The sequence below is a fragment of the Hetaerina americana genome, unplaced genomic scaffold (genome assembly GCF_022747635.1).
Source record: "Hetaerina americana unplaced genomic scaffold, ioHetAmer1.1.p SCAF_14, whole genome shotgun sequence".
NCBI lineage: Eukaryota > Metazoa > Arthropoda > Insecta > Odonata > Calopterygidae > Hetaerina > Hetaerina americana.
Window position 1 is genome coordinate 1,239,343 of NW_027286514.1, and position 16,107 is coordinate 1,255,449.

General features: G+C 42.6%; 1 protein-coding gene across 1 annotated transcript in view; it reads right to left on the reverse strand.

The window, feature by feature from the left end:
* LOC139686289 (pikachurin-like) overlaps nucleotides 1–16,107 on the reverse strand; it is a 342,727-nt gene that overhangs the window by 73,858 nt on the left and 252,762 nt on the right. The window lies entirely within an intron of this gene.

Consider the following 16,107-nt stretch of genomic DNA (forward strand, 5'->3'; position numbering starts at 1 on the left):
TGAATCATTCCAAATGTCTCCTTAGCACTTTTGCCAAGTTTGAAGCAAAATTTCACGCACAAACGCTGTTCCTCTAGCTCCTCCTTCATTGCTGCCGTTGCACGCGGCGACGAACAGGTTAAGACACGTACCGCTGCTGCAATGAAACGACACAACGTAAACAAACGCACTACCTCTCGTTTCAGTTATCAGGTGTGTCGCTAGATGGCGCACTGTGTCTCGTTTCGATCCGTTGAACGGTTTGCGCAGAATAAAACCAGTCCTGTCTTTCTTCAATCACACCTTATAAACCTCAGCTCCTTCATGAACCGGTTATTGGAACAGCGCCACGCCGTCAAATTTTGCGTGAGGTTGGGAAAAACTGGGAAAGAGACTCATGACATGTTCAAGGCAGCTTATGGTGATAATGCCATGGATAGATTTAGTGTTTTTGATTGGCATAAGTAATTTTGGCAGAGTAGAGAAAAGATTGAAGACGCCGAACCTTTAGGATGCCTTTCAACCTCAAAAAAAGACAAAAATATAGCAAAGATGAAGGCTTTGTTGGACAGAGATCGCATTTTTTCTGATGAACTGGGCATCCCTAAAAGTGATATGCATCGACTTGTGCCCAATAACTTGGGCATGAAAAAGGCGTGTGCGAATTTGATACCGCGAGTGCACTCGGACGAACGAAAAGTAATTCGCACGCAGATCTTTCAAGAGCTTCTCGACCATGTGAGTGAAGATCCAATTTTTTTTATATTGTCCCACCAGACTTTTTCCTCTTCCCTCATCTCAAATCCATGTTAAATGGAGGTGACCACGGCTCGGTTGAAGCATTGCAATAGACCGTGACGAGAGAGCTTAGCAGCATTTCGGGCGCCGCCTTTCAATAGGCCTACGAGGCGTGGAAAACCCGTTCACGGCGGCGGGTGGGCGCACAAAGGTGCAAACTATACATTTATTTTTTCCATTTGATTTCACCGTAAAATGGTTAAAATACTACGGGAAAATTCAACATGAACCTGACTCACATGATTTGTAACAGTGATCGGACGGTTTAAACTTTCTTGACATTAAGTACGGGGATACGAAGGACAAAAGGTCTCCAGAGTTAAAAATGCAAGAGAGAAAAGTCTCCGTGGCGCTCATTCCTACCGTGTCATTTCTTTAAAATTTTGACTTGGACAGTTATTTACTTAATTGCGGGAATCCATGAATCCGAATTCATGCAATGAAGTATTGAATGCATGTGACCTTTTTGAGCGGGTGTTTGAGGTGGGGAGGATTTTGAGCGCATTAATATTAAAGACATTTTTCTGTGAAATGAACGAACCCAATTAAAAGCGTGTGAAGCATTATGTTTTCAAAATTCATATGCGACGGTTTAAAAACTTACGTAAACATTCCAAAATATTTAGTAAATAGTTTGATATCGTCAGAATCATTGCATGATGCCTTGAAAGTGCGTGTATCGAGCATTCAATCGAGAAGTAGGATTTAACGGTCACGGCAAAATGAAGAGGCTTCGCGGGCACCGAATTGATCTCGCATTTCCGCCTCCCCCCCCCGCCAGACCCCCCCCCCCGGCCCACTCCCCTAGGCAATCCGAGCGGGATATCGCACGCCAGATCCATAATGAATACGGCCTTGTGCGACACGTGTTTGTGTGTTCGGACGACGCAAATCAGCGGTGTGTACGCCTCTCGTGAGGATTCGCCGAAGCGCACATGGTGCCCGTGTCACGGCATGCATCTACGATGCCCAGGGGATGGGGCGAGGGGACGGCCGCACCGGGGGGCGAACACCAGAGGGAAAGCCCCCGTGGAAAGACAAGGCCTCTCTCCTAGAGAGAATTGCCACGAAACAATTAACAAGGCATTATCGACAGCCAGTATCGACCACCAGACGCTTAGCAAACGAGTCCGGCCATCCAATTCATTTAACCCATCAGTGCTACGCAAAGATACGTCATCATTTACCATTTGTCGCTAGTCCGGACGACGACACAAATACAATTATCGTTCGAAAATGCAATGAAAAATGGCAAAACTTTTAAAGCAAACCCAAAACTAAATATTATTATCAATAAGATTTTGTAACAACTATCAGCGTGAAAAAAATCCGCATGAAGAGTAAACAAATGACAGCCTAAATTGTCGTAACATTCGTTAAAATAAATTCTTTTTACGCAAAAAATACAACATGTATTATATCAAATAAAATCAAAGGTATATCCTTTTATTCTAAAAAATACTAGGAAATATGCCGACAGCTCAATTGTAATGAAACTAGAAAGTGTGTGCGGAGTAAAATCATCGTTCACATCGTGGCATGGGAATGTCCGATGAACGCCTCCATCATGGTTTTCACCGATATAGTTATATATACAGTTCATTAATCAGGGCAACTAAAGAAACCCTTAAAGTCACAGCCATTTCTCAGTGAAATTGGTGAAGATGAAGTCAAGTTGTTGAAACCGGTGCAAGTAAATATCTCTCCTGTTTTCAGACTTAATTTATCCTCTAGTTTTAAAGCAAATGTGTTCTAAATCAAGGCAATAGAATGCTTAGTAAGCGTTACAATTGAATTTTACTGAGGAATAAATAAATTACGCGATATGAATATCTTTAAAAAGATTTGAACTTGAACAGATATTTGAAGAGCTGCTTGAATTGTAATATTTTTATTTCAGAAAAAAAACCTTGTAAATCGTGCCTTTGCTCAGCAGACTATTAGCAGGACACCTAGATTACATTTTCATTACAGCTTATCCGCAAATCAAGACACTTCTCTCAAGAAAGTTAACGGTTTGCAGTTCTTTTCCCCCACAAAAGTACGACGGTTGTGCAGAAAGTAACTTACGTTTCGGTTTAGCGTGTCGATTGGTAGGGGTAGAGCCACCATATTGGTATTTAAACGCTCCTACCCTGAGTATGCATCCTGCTATTGCGGTTTTCATACCTTGGGCTTTCTACTTACTGTGAACTGTTGAAATATGGACTGCAATAGAATATCCCGTGAGTTGAAGTGAAGTGCAATCTATGATTAGATTTTTACCTGCAAAAACCGCAAGCCATTTGAAATTCATAGGCAACTTTGGGAAACGTACTGAGAAAGAATAATGAGTGAAGGCGAAGTACGGTAGTGGTGCATTCAGTTTTAAAATGGCAGGTAAAAATTAACGAAAAAATTCGTGAAAATTGGAGATATCAAATTATGGATCTCTCACTAGACGTGACTTGCAACACAGCGCTTTGGCAGGGTCGCAGAATTGTATGCTTGTCTACACAAGTGATTAACAATTAAGGCGGCGAATTTCTTCAAAGACGACATTGAAAAGCTTGTGTATTTTTGTAATATATGCCTCAATTTGAATAGCAACTCTATAGAAAAATAGTTTAAGAATGAGCCTTTCAAAACGAATGTATAAAATATTTAAAAAATATAATAAAACCTTTTTTTGCCACCATGTTCATATTTTATCTCAAAACATAAGTTACTTTCTGGACGGCCGACTTTCGTTTCATAATTTCAAAATATTATGCAAAGGCAGGATGATTAAGAAACGAGAAATTGCAGATATGATCAAATTTTATAGAAAATATTAAAGTTGAATTCATTATCAATTAGTTGAGGTGGACTTGTGACGATGAAAATGCTCAGCAAAGTGCTCACACAACCTTAACACGTTACCAATCGTTCACCATCATTTGATTGTGAGGAATTGTTGCCTGCGCATATCCACTTCTCCCTTCCCGTCTAACACGTTCCTCTTTAATTAGACCCCATGATCTCTGTCCTATAAAATTCATCGCACTGGTCTTAATTCCTCCTTAATCATCCTCCTTAATAAATACATCCTTAATCGAGGCACACATAATTATAATAAATATCAATAGTGTTGAGGGTCCGTTCAGCGTCGGTGCAGTGAAAGATAGGACAAAGAAATACTTGAGAGATGGAGTGTGCAAAAGTTTCCGCACTTAAACATCCTCAGCATCCATGCGGATCTCCTCCAGCCCGGGAAAGGCCTTCCTTCTGTTCACTGAAATAGGGTATGACACGCGGAATCACCCAGAGCGGCGTACGTCTCAAAATAAATTGAAGAAGAAAACGATCCCAACTCAAGCCAGTGCCGGGATCAATGGTAATCGCATTCTCCGAAAAGAACTCTAAAGGCACATTTAACGGGAGATAAAAAAATACATATTTATCCACGGTTGTGATACATGAACTTGAGCTTTGAGCTACTATCCAATCACCCGGGGAGAAATTACAATTTCCGACTTTATTTCGGTGAGTTTTGAGGTTAAAATTTTTAATTTAAGGGAGAGACAGAAGAAGAGCAAGGAGGAGAAAATGTAGTGGGGAAGGTGAAAGGGAGAGAGAATTCTCCTTTATTTGGCCGAAATATGGCAAAATATCTCCGATTTACGCCCGGGCGCCAAAGCACCCGCCAACGCCGACCGGCGAGGGGGCGATATGGGAAGGGAGGCAAAGCGAAGATGAGGGTGAGCGGAGGTGGAGCGGGGGTTGGGTGTTGGGGCTGAAGGGTTGGGGCTCAGGGTTGAAGGCTGAGGAAAATGAGAAGAGGTGAGATTTATGGAATGTCTGGAGACATTGAGAGATAGGGGTGGCCTTACGGGGGGTGTGAGTGCGTGCGTGTGTGTGTGTACGTGTGAGGGGAAGAAGGAGTGGGAGGAGGGCGGGTGGTGGAAGTTATGGCGGGGAGAGATAAAAAAAAGAGAAAGTGAGACGGAGGAGATGCAAAGTGAGGAGGAGGGGCGGCATGATATGAGCAGTGATACGTGGAACGGGGGCGGAATTTAAAAAGAGGGGAGCGTGGGAGAAAGAGTGGCGTGAATATGAATGCGTGTGAGTTATGGAAAGATTGATTGAGAGAGGAATACAATGACAAAAGGAATAAAGTGATGGGAGGGCGAGGGGAGGGGAGGAAATGCGTGGGGAGGGGAATGCGGGGGAGGGAGACGAGTAGGGGGCGGAGCAGGATGAGAGGCGGGTGTTGAGGGGAGGATTAAGTGCACGGGGGAGAGAAGACAACATGGTGTTTTGAGGCGAGGGAGGGCGTTGGGGTGCGGGCGGGGAGATAAGGAGGGCCTTAGCGGTTGAAGGTATTGAGTGAAGCAAAAGCAGATAACAGGGTGAGAAGATTTGAAGAGAATGAAGACGATATACAGTAACTGACGAAAAAACACTCAAGCTTAAATGGGTGATTATTGATTTTTAAGTGTCATTCAAATGATAGTTCTCAATTCACAAATGGATGCATACGAAAGACCATAAGTAAAGTTTTTTTCCTCAGAATATATTTCAGGAATATGAGATGTGATGTGCTCTTGGCGTGGTTGCCTAGTGGAGCGTTAACACCGCTGGCGGAAGGGTACTGGGTTCCAATTCCGAGATGACCCCTCTGGTCATCCCCTCATTGCCACTCAAGCGGTATGATTTTCTGATTACCACAACGTCGTGGGAAACCTCAGGTGACACACGTGAGAGAGGAGCTTCCACTCCGAACGTGTCAATTTCAGATGTAGCAAGGCTTGGCATGAGGTGAGCTGTATATCCTTACCAATCAAAACCAATCTTAGGAGCAATTACTGTGATCGTGGGCGCACAGGAAAAAGGTGAAATAACCACAAGAGTTAAATTCACAGAATTTTTGAAGCTGAATGCCTTTTACACTGCTCCGTAGTGCAATGTTTAGATAATATTGAGAAGGGTGGGAAACGTACTTGTCATTCCCGGAAGGTGATGTATTACATTACACTTCAGAAAGTTAAGGATAAACGGTGGAAACAAGTGAAACGTTTTAACACTGTGTGTGTAATAATTTAAAATTAGGGTAATCGAAACGTTTGACCCTACCCATGGACTAAAATCTTGACGAAAAGGAAGAGCGTATGGGCTCTGATAACTCCTAGAGTTATGCTGGTGGATGTAATGATAATTGCTCTTGGTGGGGTCACCTACGTCCACAGACACCACATAAGTCGAAGGATAGGAGTCAGATGAAAGGCAGTCCCCTCTAGGCTTCTGACCCCAGTGGGGCGGCCGTTAAATGATAGTGTCGCCTTAAAAATACTATTAAGGAAGGCAACGGGAAAATACAGCCATTTACGTCCCGGCCCCATTCCATGGGGCCGGGGCGTAAATTGCTGTGACATCAAACAATAGTGAGAATAAATCTGTAAGAGTCCTGGCAACTGTGGGACTCAGCTGGAGGGCCGTGTGTCGTGCCCCGCAGCGGGAGGGTCAAGGCTTCTAAAGTCGTCATCAAAAAAAAATTCTTGCAAAGCAGAAACCATAGCAGCAGCATAGAAGAGTACCAAATTAGTAAGAATATGATGATTTGATGAGGTTGAGGAGAGAGAAATTAGAAAATAATAAGTGAGAGATCAAGAGATGAAATATAGATATTTTAGGGCTGTACGAGGTGCTATTAGGCATTCTAGCGATTTTTGTTTTACCTCCTCCACAGTGTCGAAACGCTTTCCGTTCATGCCCCTTTTGAGTCTCGGGAACAAAATCAAGTCACAAGGAGCTAACTCCGGTGAGTAAGGGGGCTGAAAATTCGATGTCATGCCGTTTTTTCTCAAAAACTGCATCACGGTGAGGGCGGTATGAGCCGGGGCGTTCTCGTGATGGAAGAACCAGTCGCCTGTGTGCCAAAGATCTGCTCTAGAATCCTCTGAACTGAATTCCATGACACTCCAGACTCCTCACAGAGTTGATCAATGGTTCTGCGACGGTCTTCACGAATGAGGGCATTGATTTTGTCGAAGTTTTCGTCATTTCTTGATGTTGAAGGGCGGCCTTAACGGGGTTGGTCTTCAATTGACATGCCACCATTTATGAAACGTGTAAACCACTCCTAGAATCTGGTTTTGCTTAGGGCAGCTTCCCCATAAGCGGTCTTGAGTATTACAGTAGTTTCTGCGGCCGATTTCCTCAACAGGGAACACAATTTCACTGCAGCGAGTTGCTCTACATAATCCGCCATCACGTTTTTCTCCGAAATGAAAAAAGTTGTTTCACTGAAACAGCTCTCGCGGACGGACCGATCCAGTCGCAGCGACGGCGCTACGCATACTGACGCAGGTGGCGTGTCTAACGTACGACCGGCCGAACAAAGACTTCCCCCACTCTCGCTTCCCCCGCTGCCCAATTTCCGTTACTTTTGGTTCCCCCCTCATATAAGGATAACGGATTACTGGAGTAATATGTATGGGAAGTTATATAATAATGTACAGCGGATAGGAAGAGCTGGTGAAAGGTGGCGATTATATTGAACCAAAAGGTAAAAAGGGTGGTAGTAAACATATACTAAGCGACTGATGGAATATTATTAGTAGATATAAAAGCTGAGCCTCCGAACTTGGTCATTTTTCAGGTCTACATGCCACCAGGGCCTATAGGGAGATAGAAGTCTACAGGCTACAGGTATACTATCAATTAAAATAAATAATTGCGGGTGTTCCTGGAAGGAAATATTTGATATGATGGTGGATTGGAATGCAATGGTAAGCAAATGAAGAGATGGTAAGCAAAGTGAGGTGGGGGACCTCGGTTTATGAACAAGAGATGACAGCGGGGAGAGAGAAATTGGGTTCTGCAGGAAACAGGGCTCAACAATAACAAATAGCACTGGCTCCAACACCATAGTGCATGGAAAATGCTCGGGATACAAAAGGATATTAGATTAGACGCAGATTTAGAAACAGCGTGAATAATGTGCACAGTTTCCAGGCGGCGGATACTCTCATAATTTAGTACTACATAATGAAGTATAACGTCGATCAAAGAGAATAAAATAGGAAAGTCGGTTGGAGAAGGAAATTTTGAAACATTAACCACAATGATAAAAAAGGAGAATCAGCGGACGGCAATGAATGAGGAAAGAAAGATTAGTACAATAGAAGAAAAATGAAAGCATATGAAAAAAGGGATACCTAAGGACACAAGCGACACTATAGGAGAAGTAAATAGGAAAAGACAAAAAACCATGGATTACAGACGAGATGTTTAGAAAGACGAACGAAGGAAGGAAATAAAGGAGTGAAAACACAAACATAGGTAGAAGGATGTATAAAGTGTTGAATAGCGAACTGAGGTGGGAAACAAATAAATCTCAAGAAGCGCGGAAAGAAACGCAATTCGAAGATATGAAAATTTTATTATATGTAGAAGGGTGAAATTGGCGATGGCTGAAAGAACCAGGAAGTTATGAGTATTGCTCAGAAATAAGAAGAAAAAATCCTTGCAAATAATCAAAGACAGATCAGGAAAATTATAAACTGAACCAGTGAAGTTTCAAGAGAGAATGAAGTGATATACGAGGGATTGTATGCATTGAGGTACTATATGGGAGAGAAGTTGGACCAGCTGGCTTAGGCAAAGACAGATTATTTGACTTAGGTGGGTATTTTTTTAGCCTAGGCATGCTTTATTGGGATATAGAAAGTAAATTAAGTAAAGTGGAGTGAAATAAGGAAGAGCAACATTTTTTTGGACCAATTTGTTGCATTTATGAGAAAGGAATGTGGCAGGAAGATTTTGTCGCATCAATTTCGTTCCATCATTAAAATTGAAACACAGCCATATGTGAGGAATATAAAACAATATGTTTGATTTTTAACAAAGCTGAAGTGGTTCTCAGGATCATCAATGAGAGGACAGAGAACAGGGAAAATGATTACTTAGGGGATGGCCAGCCTGGGTTCAGAAGTGGGAGGGACAAGCGTGATGAAACACGAGAGAACGTGATCGAGAGAAACATAGTATTAAATCATGACCTAAGGGCCCATTTTGTATACTTCAAAAAGGCCTTTGATAAAGTGTATTAGGAAAAACTAATGGATACATTGCAGAAAATAGGAACTTGCTCAGGTGCAAGTGGGGGTCGGAGAATCCGGATGGACAATGTTAGGAGAAGGAGCAAGATAGGGTGGTCCATCATTCCCTGTGCTGTTCAGCGTATATGTGGAGGAAATGATTCAAGAGTCATAGGAGAAACTAGAAATAGGAATTCAAGTCGGCGGGGAATCCGTACAATCAGTTAAGTTTGCTGACAATCAAGTTTTAGATAGCTAGTCAGCCAAGAAATTACAGCCATGCTGAGAGCATTAAAACGTCTGTGCAATGGGTATTGGGTGAGAATAAATGTTAACAAAACATACGTGTGGTTTATGTAAAGGAATAAACCTAAGCTAATTATAAAAATGAGAGTTCAAATACACGTACTAGAGCAGGTGGAACAATTTACCTATCTCAGAAGTGTTCCGCCGCAAAATGGTCAAAGCTAGAGGGACAGAATATGAAGAATTTTGTGAGACAAAGATACTTTCACGAGGAATAGGGAGTTGATGACAGGTGCTTTGAGTAAGGTTGTTAAGAAAAGATCAGTAACAACCTTCATTTGGAGCGTAATTTTGTTGAAAGCGGAATCTTGGTCAATAAAGTAAGATGGCGGACATTGGAGGATGCTGACAGTGTGATTTGGAAGAAGATGGAAAATTTGAAATAACAAAAAAGAAATCCCTAGGCAGGATGGGGGAGACTTGTTGGGACAAAACCCAAAGGAATCAGATGGATATATGTAGAACATTTAAATGGGTGATGAGATATTGATGACTATTATAAGGGAAATTGTTAGGCAAGCAAGGAATAGGATAGGGATGTTGGACGGGATGAAAGGAGGAAGGAAATGTGCGGAATTAAACAAGGGTTTATTTTATTAAGAATGACAGGTTGTGAATTGTTGGGAGTGGTAATGAAATGTATTGTTTTGACGTTTCTTTCGCATATATGTTGCCATTTGTTCATCTAAAAACTAATTTAAACGGTATAATATATGAAATAGCACGTAATAAAAATAAAAGGATCGTAATTACCTGGAAAAGTTGCGAACATGATCAGTAGTAGGCCCACAAAACGGGTAGAAAAAGGAAAAGAAAGTAGAAGAAGAAATGAGAAAGAGCAGATTCTTTTGATGTGTCCCTCCAGGATGTGGAAGGCGGGGAGGCGAGTCGGTTCGGCGGATCCGAAAGAGGAGTGGAGATCCGCTCCGAGAAATGGACCCGCTCCTCCACGGTGCAAAAGTTTCAGGCGGTCTTCCTCTCTTTCGAATACAGAGACCCCGACCTTGTCTATTCACAAAGATGGTGTCAAGAGCGGTAATAGAGGATAGAGCGTCTAGAAGGGAATTGCAGGAGCCGAGAGGGGACGGAGGAGACAAAGGAGTGCCCGGGGAGGATCGCCGTCCCTTGCGGGAGGCAGCCGAAGGCAGACACGCCTGCACTGATCTTCTATGGGAAGCACCCACCAGAAAAGGTTCTAAAAGTTTAGGTGCTCCCCAGTTGGCACGCCCGTATATTTTGTAGTCTCAAATGTAATAGAAGGTTCCGAAGACGAATAGACCTCTTGCATCCGCAAATTTCACTTTTTACTGCAAAATTTTGTTCAAGATTGGTTTATCGTTTCTATTTGTCAATTATTAAGAAGGCATATTTAACTTAGGATTAATTTCCGAAGGATGGATTTACATATTATCACTTTTTAGTAACCAAGACCTTTGAAACTTTCTGTTTCCCATATTTTTTTCCACAGAAGCTAATACAACTAACATGAATGTCTTATGAGGTCCCTACCTTTGAATTTTGCATGCTTATTCTTTTTTAAATACTACGCCTAAAATTGAGTGAAGGCAAATCTTCAAAGTAACTGTCCTAGCGGATATATTCCTCAGGCATTAATCCACAGAAATATTTGATATGCGCCCCTGTATCATCACCAGAATAAAAGTCAAGCTCCATGCATTAATAACTGTAGAGTACTAACTTAAAGAATATATTGACCTAAGCAAAAGTATAGCTTAACCAATTAAGGGCATATATTAAGGAATTATGACAATAGGGAGTTAAAAATCATAATATGTAACCTGTAGTTTCAAACCGTCACGTAATACTACATTCGACAACCCTGAACGAATACATAGTTGCGATGTCCAGAAATTTTCGCAAAATAAAGTTTCGTGTCTAAACTGCAAATAAACGGAAAAAACTGGACAAATAACATTAGCGAGATAAAGGCCCTGTCGCTATACATAATAAATGAACTCTACGCTACACGGGCCTACGCCGAAAATAATGAATAATTGAGTGGAGTTCCATTGGATTTCAGCACTTCGCAGAGTACATGTCAAATAATTAACGCAGGGCGTTATTTTTTCATATTTATTTCATAAATTTGAAAGCAAGTAGTTTTGATGAGAGGATAAAAAAAATAAACTCATCAGATCCACAGCACAACTTGAAGTGGAAAAAAACATTCAGGAACTACGAAATGGCAAAAAAATTCATTTTTCAAGAAGACTCCGAATAGGATCCAGACTCTGCCTGTAAAACAAGGCTCCCGCACCGTGAAGACTGCGAATAGCTGTGGAAGGAGTGCAATAAATTCGACGGCTCGGGGAAAATACCTCTCAGAAACGAGATAAGATGCATAAAATATGGAATTAAATGGCTCGCGGGGAAGAAATAAATCGTCGTTAACGAAAGAAATGATCCCGGGCCCACATAAAATCAGCATTGTGATTGGAAACCGCGGCGGGGCGGGGGAGGAGGAGGAACGGAAGGCGAAAGAGGAACGGGGAGAGAGAGAGAGGGGGGGGTTGTAGGAGAGAGGGGATGTGGAATAAGGGGATGAAAACGGGAATTGAAAGGGAAGCCGGCAGAGAGGAAATAGGAGATTAGTAAGGGGCAAAGTGAAGGAGAGGGAGTTGGATGAAAGGGGGATGATGCAGGCGGTGGGGAAGGGAATAGATTGGCTCGGGGTGAAAGGAAAGACTTGCGAGAGTTATAGAAAAACTTTTGGAATATGAGAAAGGGGGGGTGGGTAGGGGGAATGAAATGTTGGGAGAGATGGGTTGAGCGAGGGGCGCGGTTAGAGGACGAGAAACTTGGAGAAGGGGGTAATGAAGGAGAGGAAACGAGACTGGAAGCGACGGAAGGCGGAAAGATGGTCGCATTCTCCAATGGCAATTTCAGATTGGAATGGGGAGGGGGAAAATTAATAATACCCGCCCCCCAAGCAATTAGGTAGAGAGAGATCTCCGGCAACTGTTCCCTGTATTGGTAATTACTTTAGTACTTTAAGTGGCGAAGGTCTATCTGCGCTGGAATCAGACCTCCTCCAGATATTACTCCCTGTTATGGGTAGCGGTTTCGTTTGGCACTTTGCTACAAGATTCAAGAAACACTTTGCAATTCCATCTAGGCGATCTTATAGCACGACCCGAGAATACTATACGCCGTGTTAGAACCTTCTTCGAGTGTACTTCTGTCTTACGAACCTGAGGATTCTGCGCAGAAAGGAAAAAGAGGGAACATTTATACATTCGTGGTTTTCAGGCTTAACTTTGTGGAAATCCATTATCACTGAGGTAAAAAACTACGTATCCTTTCACAAAATATTTCATCAAGTACAACTAGTTCAAACGCATCGGCGTCATCCTCAGGTCGAATGACAAATATGATAATTGAATGAATGAATTATTATTAAATATAATTGTCCACGTGATTTGTTTCTCGAGTCACATCAGGTACCTCTTTCTATTCTTTCGACCTTTTAGCAGCCAACTCTCGTGAAGAAATTCTTCATTCTATTCTGCTTGTACGTAGCACTACCATAATGTCGCATCTGGAGAAAACGAGAAAAAATAAGGAATTGCAGCAGCTTATTATTATGGCAACCATGAGATTCTGAGGATATGAAGTCATCATAACGTTCTCACCGCAATATGAACACTTGTTGATAACATCTTCATCAACATAACTATTGTGATTTTGTAAAACGCTTCACATCACTAATTCTCGCAACTTTCCCTCCAAACGTATCCCACGCCTAAATTTTCGCAGATTTTTCTCCTCAAATCTTCACTCTCATAATTTACCAGTCACTTCATTTAAGTCATGGTTAACAAAAATGTTCGAAATTCTCCCCGTAATACTTATAGCGGGACGTAGTAGCTCAGGGGTTGGGTGTTAGACGACTGACCGGATGGGCCGGAGGGAAATGATCTAGCCCAGTTCCCTGATGCATAAATTTCCTACCATCACGCATCAAACCGACCTTGGGGTTGATTCCTGCGTTTATGGGTTCATTAATATCTTTGGATTCAGAGTCTGACCACTTGATGTTCGCTTAATGAAGATCGAGTAATAATGAATACACTCGATCTCTTAATCTATACTTAAGTAAGATTTATTATAATAATACAAAAAATTATTAATTTTAAATTACATGGGGAACGCAAAAATACCATCGCATTGAAATTTCCTGAATTGATAAAGGCATTAAGGGTGCTTAAACATCGACACGGGAATGACTGCCTATGTCATTTATTTGTGAGCGACATCCGTTCATCCCAGCAATCTGTCAAGAAATCGGACAGGGTGACGGTGCACTCTTTCTTTGCCGTTGTCACCATCGCAAAAAAAACAAGTCCATTCCCTCGCAAAATCAAAACGTTTCATCCCGTCCACAATGAGCCCGCCTAACGCATTGAACCCCCGAAGCTTTGCTCTTGAACGGAAAAACGTATGATGGAGCGTATGATACGGCAAACCTTTTAATCTAACTCCAAGCAACAATGCCGTGTCCAATTAAACCCGTGCGATGGGACAGTTACGCGTGAAGGTTTTGGAAGTGGCGAGGAAGGGGGAGGGGATGTGGGGGAAGAGAGCGGCCGGTGGGCGGCGGGGGGGGGAGAGAGGGACAGCGGACGGGGGCCCGGCCTGGCATAACTACACCTCCCTCCACCCTCGAGTGGAGGAGGGACCCTCGTGAGAGGTTGGGCAGAATAGGGAAAGCTGGGTGTGAGACGAAGGGGGGTGGGGATGGTGCTGGGAGGTAATGGCCGGAGTGCTGAGGGAGGGAGGAAGCGACGACGGAGGGGCAGCGAAAAAACGGTCGGCGGGAAGAGGGGTGGCAAAAGCATAAAACGGAATGGCGGGGGAGGGGCGGCGGGTTAGTTGGGGGGGGGAGGGGTGGAATGCTAGCCGTAGTATGGCCGGCGATATGGAGAACGGGGGCGGAGAGGTGAAGGGGGGTGGTGGAGAGGGCGTATGAGGGAAAAGAGGAATATGGAGGGGGGTGGGTGGAGGTTTGGAGGTGTGGGGTGTATGGGAGGGAGCGGGGGTTGTGAGATCCAGGTTTTGCGTGTCCTCGAGCCGAAAATCGAAACGGGGCCGTCAAAGGTCAAAAGGTCACCTGGGGAAGGTTGAATGGATGGTCGTGCTGCGGGACGAATGCGAGTGAAAAGCGGGATTATTGACGCAAAGAATGGGCAAGCGTGACTGGCAACGAGTCAAGAAGAAATTGTCGTGGCACCGATTTCGCCGCGGAGAGAGAGAGAGGGAGGGATATTTCTTCCTTTTTCCTCCCCTCCGAACCCCGTGCTGTCCTGCCACGCGCGCCGCAGTCGCCGCTCGATGAAATATTTCGCGTTCGTCCGATCGAAAGGAATGGGGTGTGGGAGAACAAGGGGCACGATACTCGTCGATTATTGATGAACTTTCTTAGGAATGAATCGAGGGGGTAGACTCCTGGCCAATACCCCCTCCATTCTTTTCGCGGAGCAGGCCGGCAACGGGAATATCCCACCCGATTCGAAACTTCTTAAGCGAAATTTGGTTAAACTTTCAACAAGTCCCTCCCCATCTCACCAAAAAAAGACCCTAAATTACATTACTTTTTCCCCCGACGACGGAGCTCAATATTCTCCAATTATTTTACAGCTTCCTGATCATTCGATATCTATTTCCATCGAAGTCGTGCATTTTATCTCGAGCTGAATTGTAAAAATTAATGCTATCATTTTCAATATTGTCCGCTTTTTGGAAAGATGAAAGCAGAAATCTCATTCATAGCTTTCCCGAGTAAGGTCTTCAAGATCAACTCCCAAGCGTCATGGCATGGAGATAAATGTCTAATGCTCTTATTAATGGAGCTCGTCTCTTTTATTCTTGTGCTATAGCTGGAGTTATACATATATCGCAAATTCTGATGATATTCTACACTTTTTAGATTAGGGACGCGATGCGATCTTATCGACAGTGTGCGTCACGCCATTTAAAAATATTACCAACTCAAAGTCAAGAATAGATCTGAAAGAAAAGAGATAGATCTTCTAAAATACCTCTTATCTGATTAAATACCCAATAGCAGCTCCTAAGTTTTTCAACGCGGTAGAATGGCATAAAATAAGGAGCCATTTAAATAATTTGTAATGGGGGATTTCAAAATTGTAAATGGTTGCAATGAAGTTCTGTGAAAAATAATTCAAATGATTCCAAATGTGCGATTGGTCTTATGGCATAGATTTAATTGGTAGAGCTTTTCCTTTATGGGCTTAATTAAATGAGCCATTAAAAGAAAAGGCGGGAAGGTCATAAACGGAAACTGCGTTTTTTTTTGGATTTCTAAATTAAGGTGCAAAATTCGAAATTTTATATTCTTTTGATCTCATACATTTTGGGACAAAAATTTTCTACGAAAATTTTCCTTCCCTGAAAGCAGTCTAAAAATTAGCATTTGAGGTGTACAGGAAATAACGGAATAACAGCATAATGGACCATATTTCACTGCGGATTAGCTAGCGAAAAACGGCATGGTTAAAATTTCATGTTATTAAAAATTCATTTAGATTTAACACATTATCCCCCGATGCAGGGAAACTATTCCACGCGCTCATTGATATTTTCGCGACCTCAGCAAATGATATGGCCGAGTGTGACTGATTGGCGGGCTTATATTGAGAATTTAAACTAAATAGTTTTACTCATCTGGTGAAAAGGCTGCATCACTTATTTATTTTATTCAAAAATTGTGATACTGGCGTAATGATATTAGCATTTCCAGGAAATTAGAGTGAAAATAGGAGAAATATATGTTTCCGGAGCCTTCGATAAAATCCCTATATCGAGTGAAATAAAAGTTAATTATGCGGAAGATTATCTCCTCTGAATGAATAATAAGCGCATTTGCATAAGTATCTCCAATTCGCATTTATATCCCGTGGGAAAAGTCTTTTCGTAACGTAAA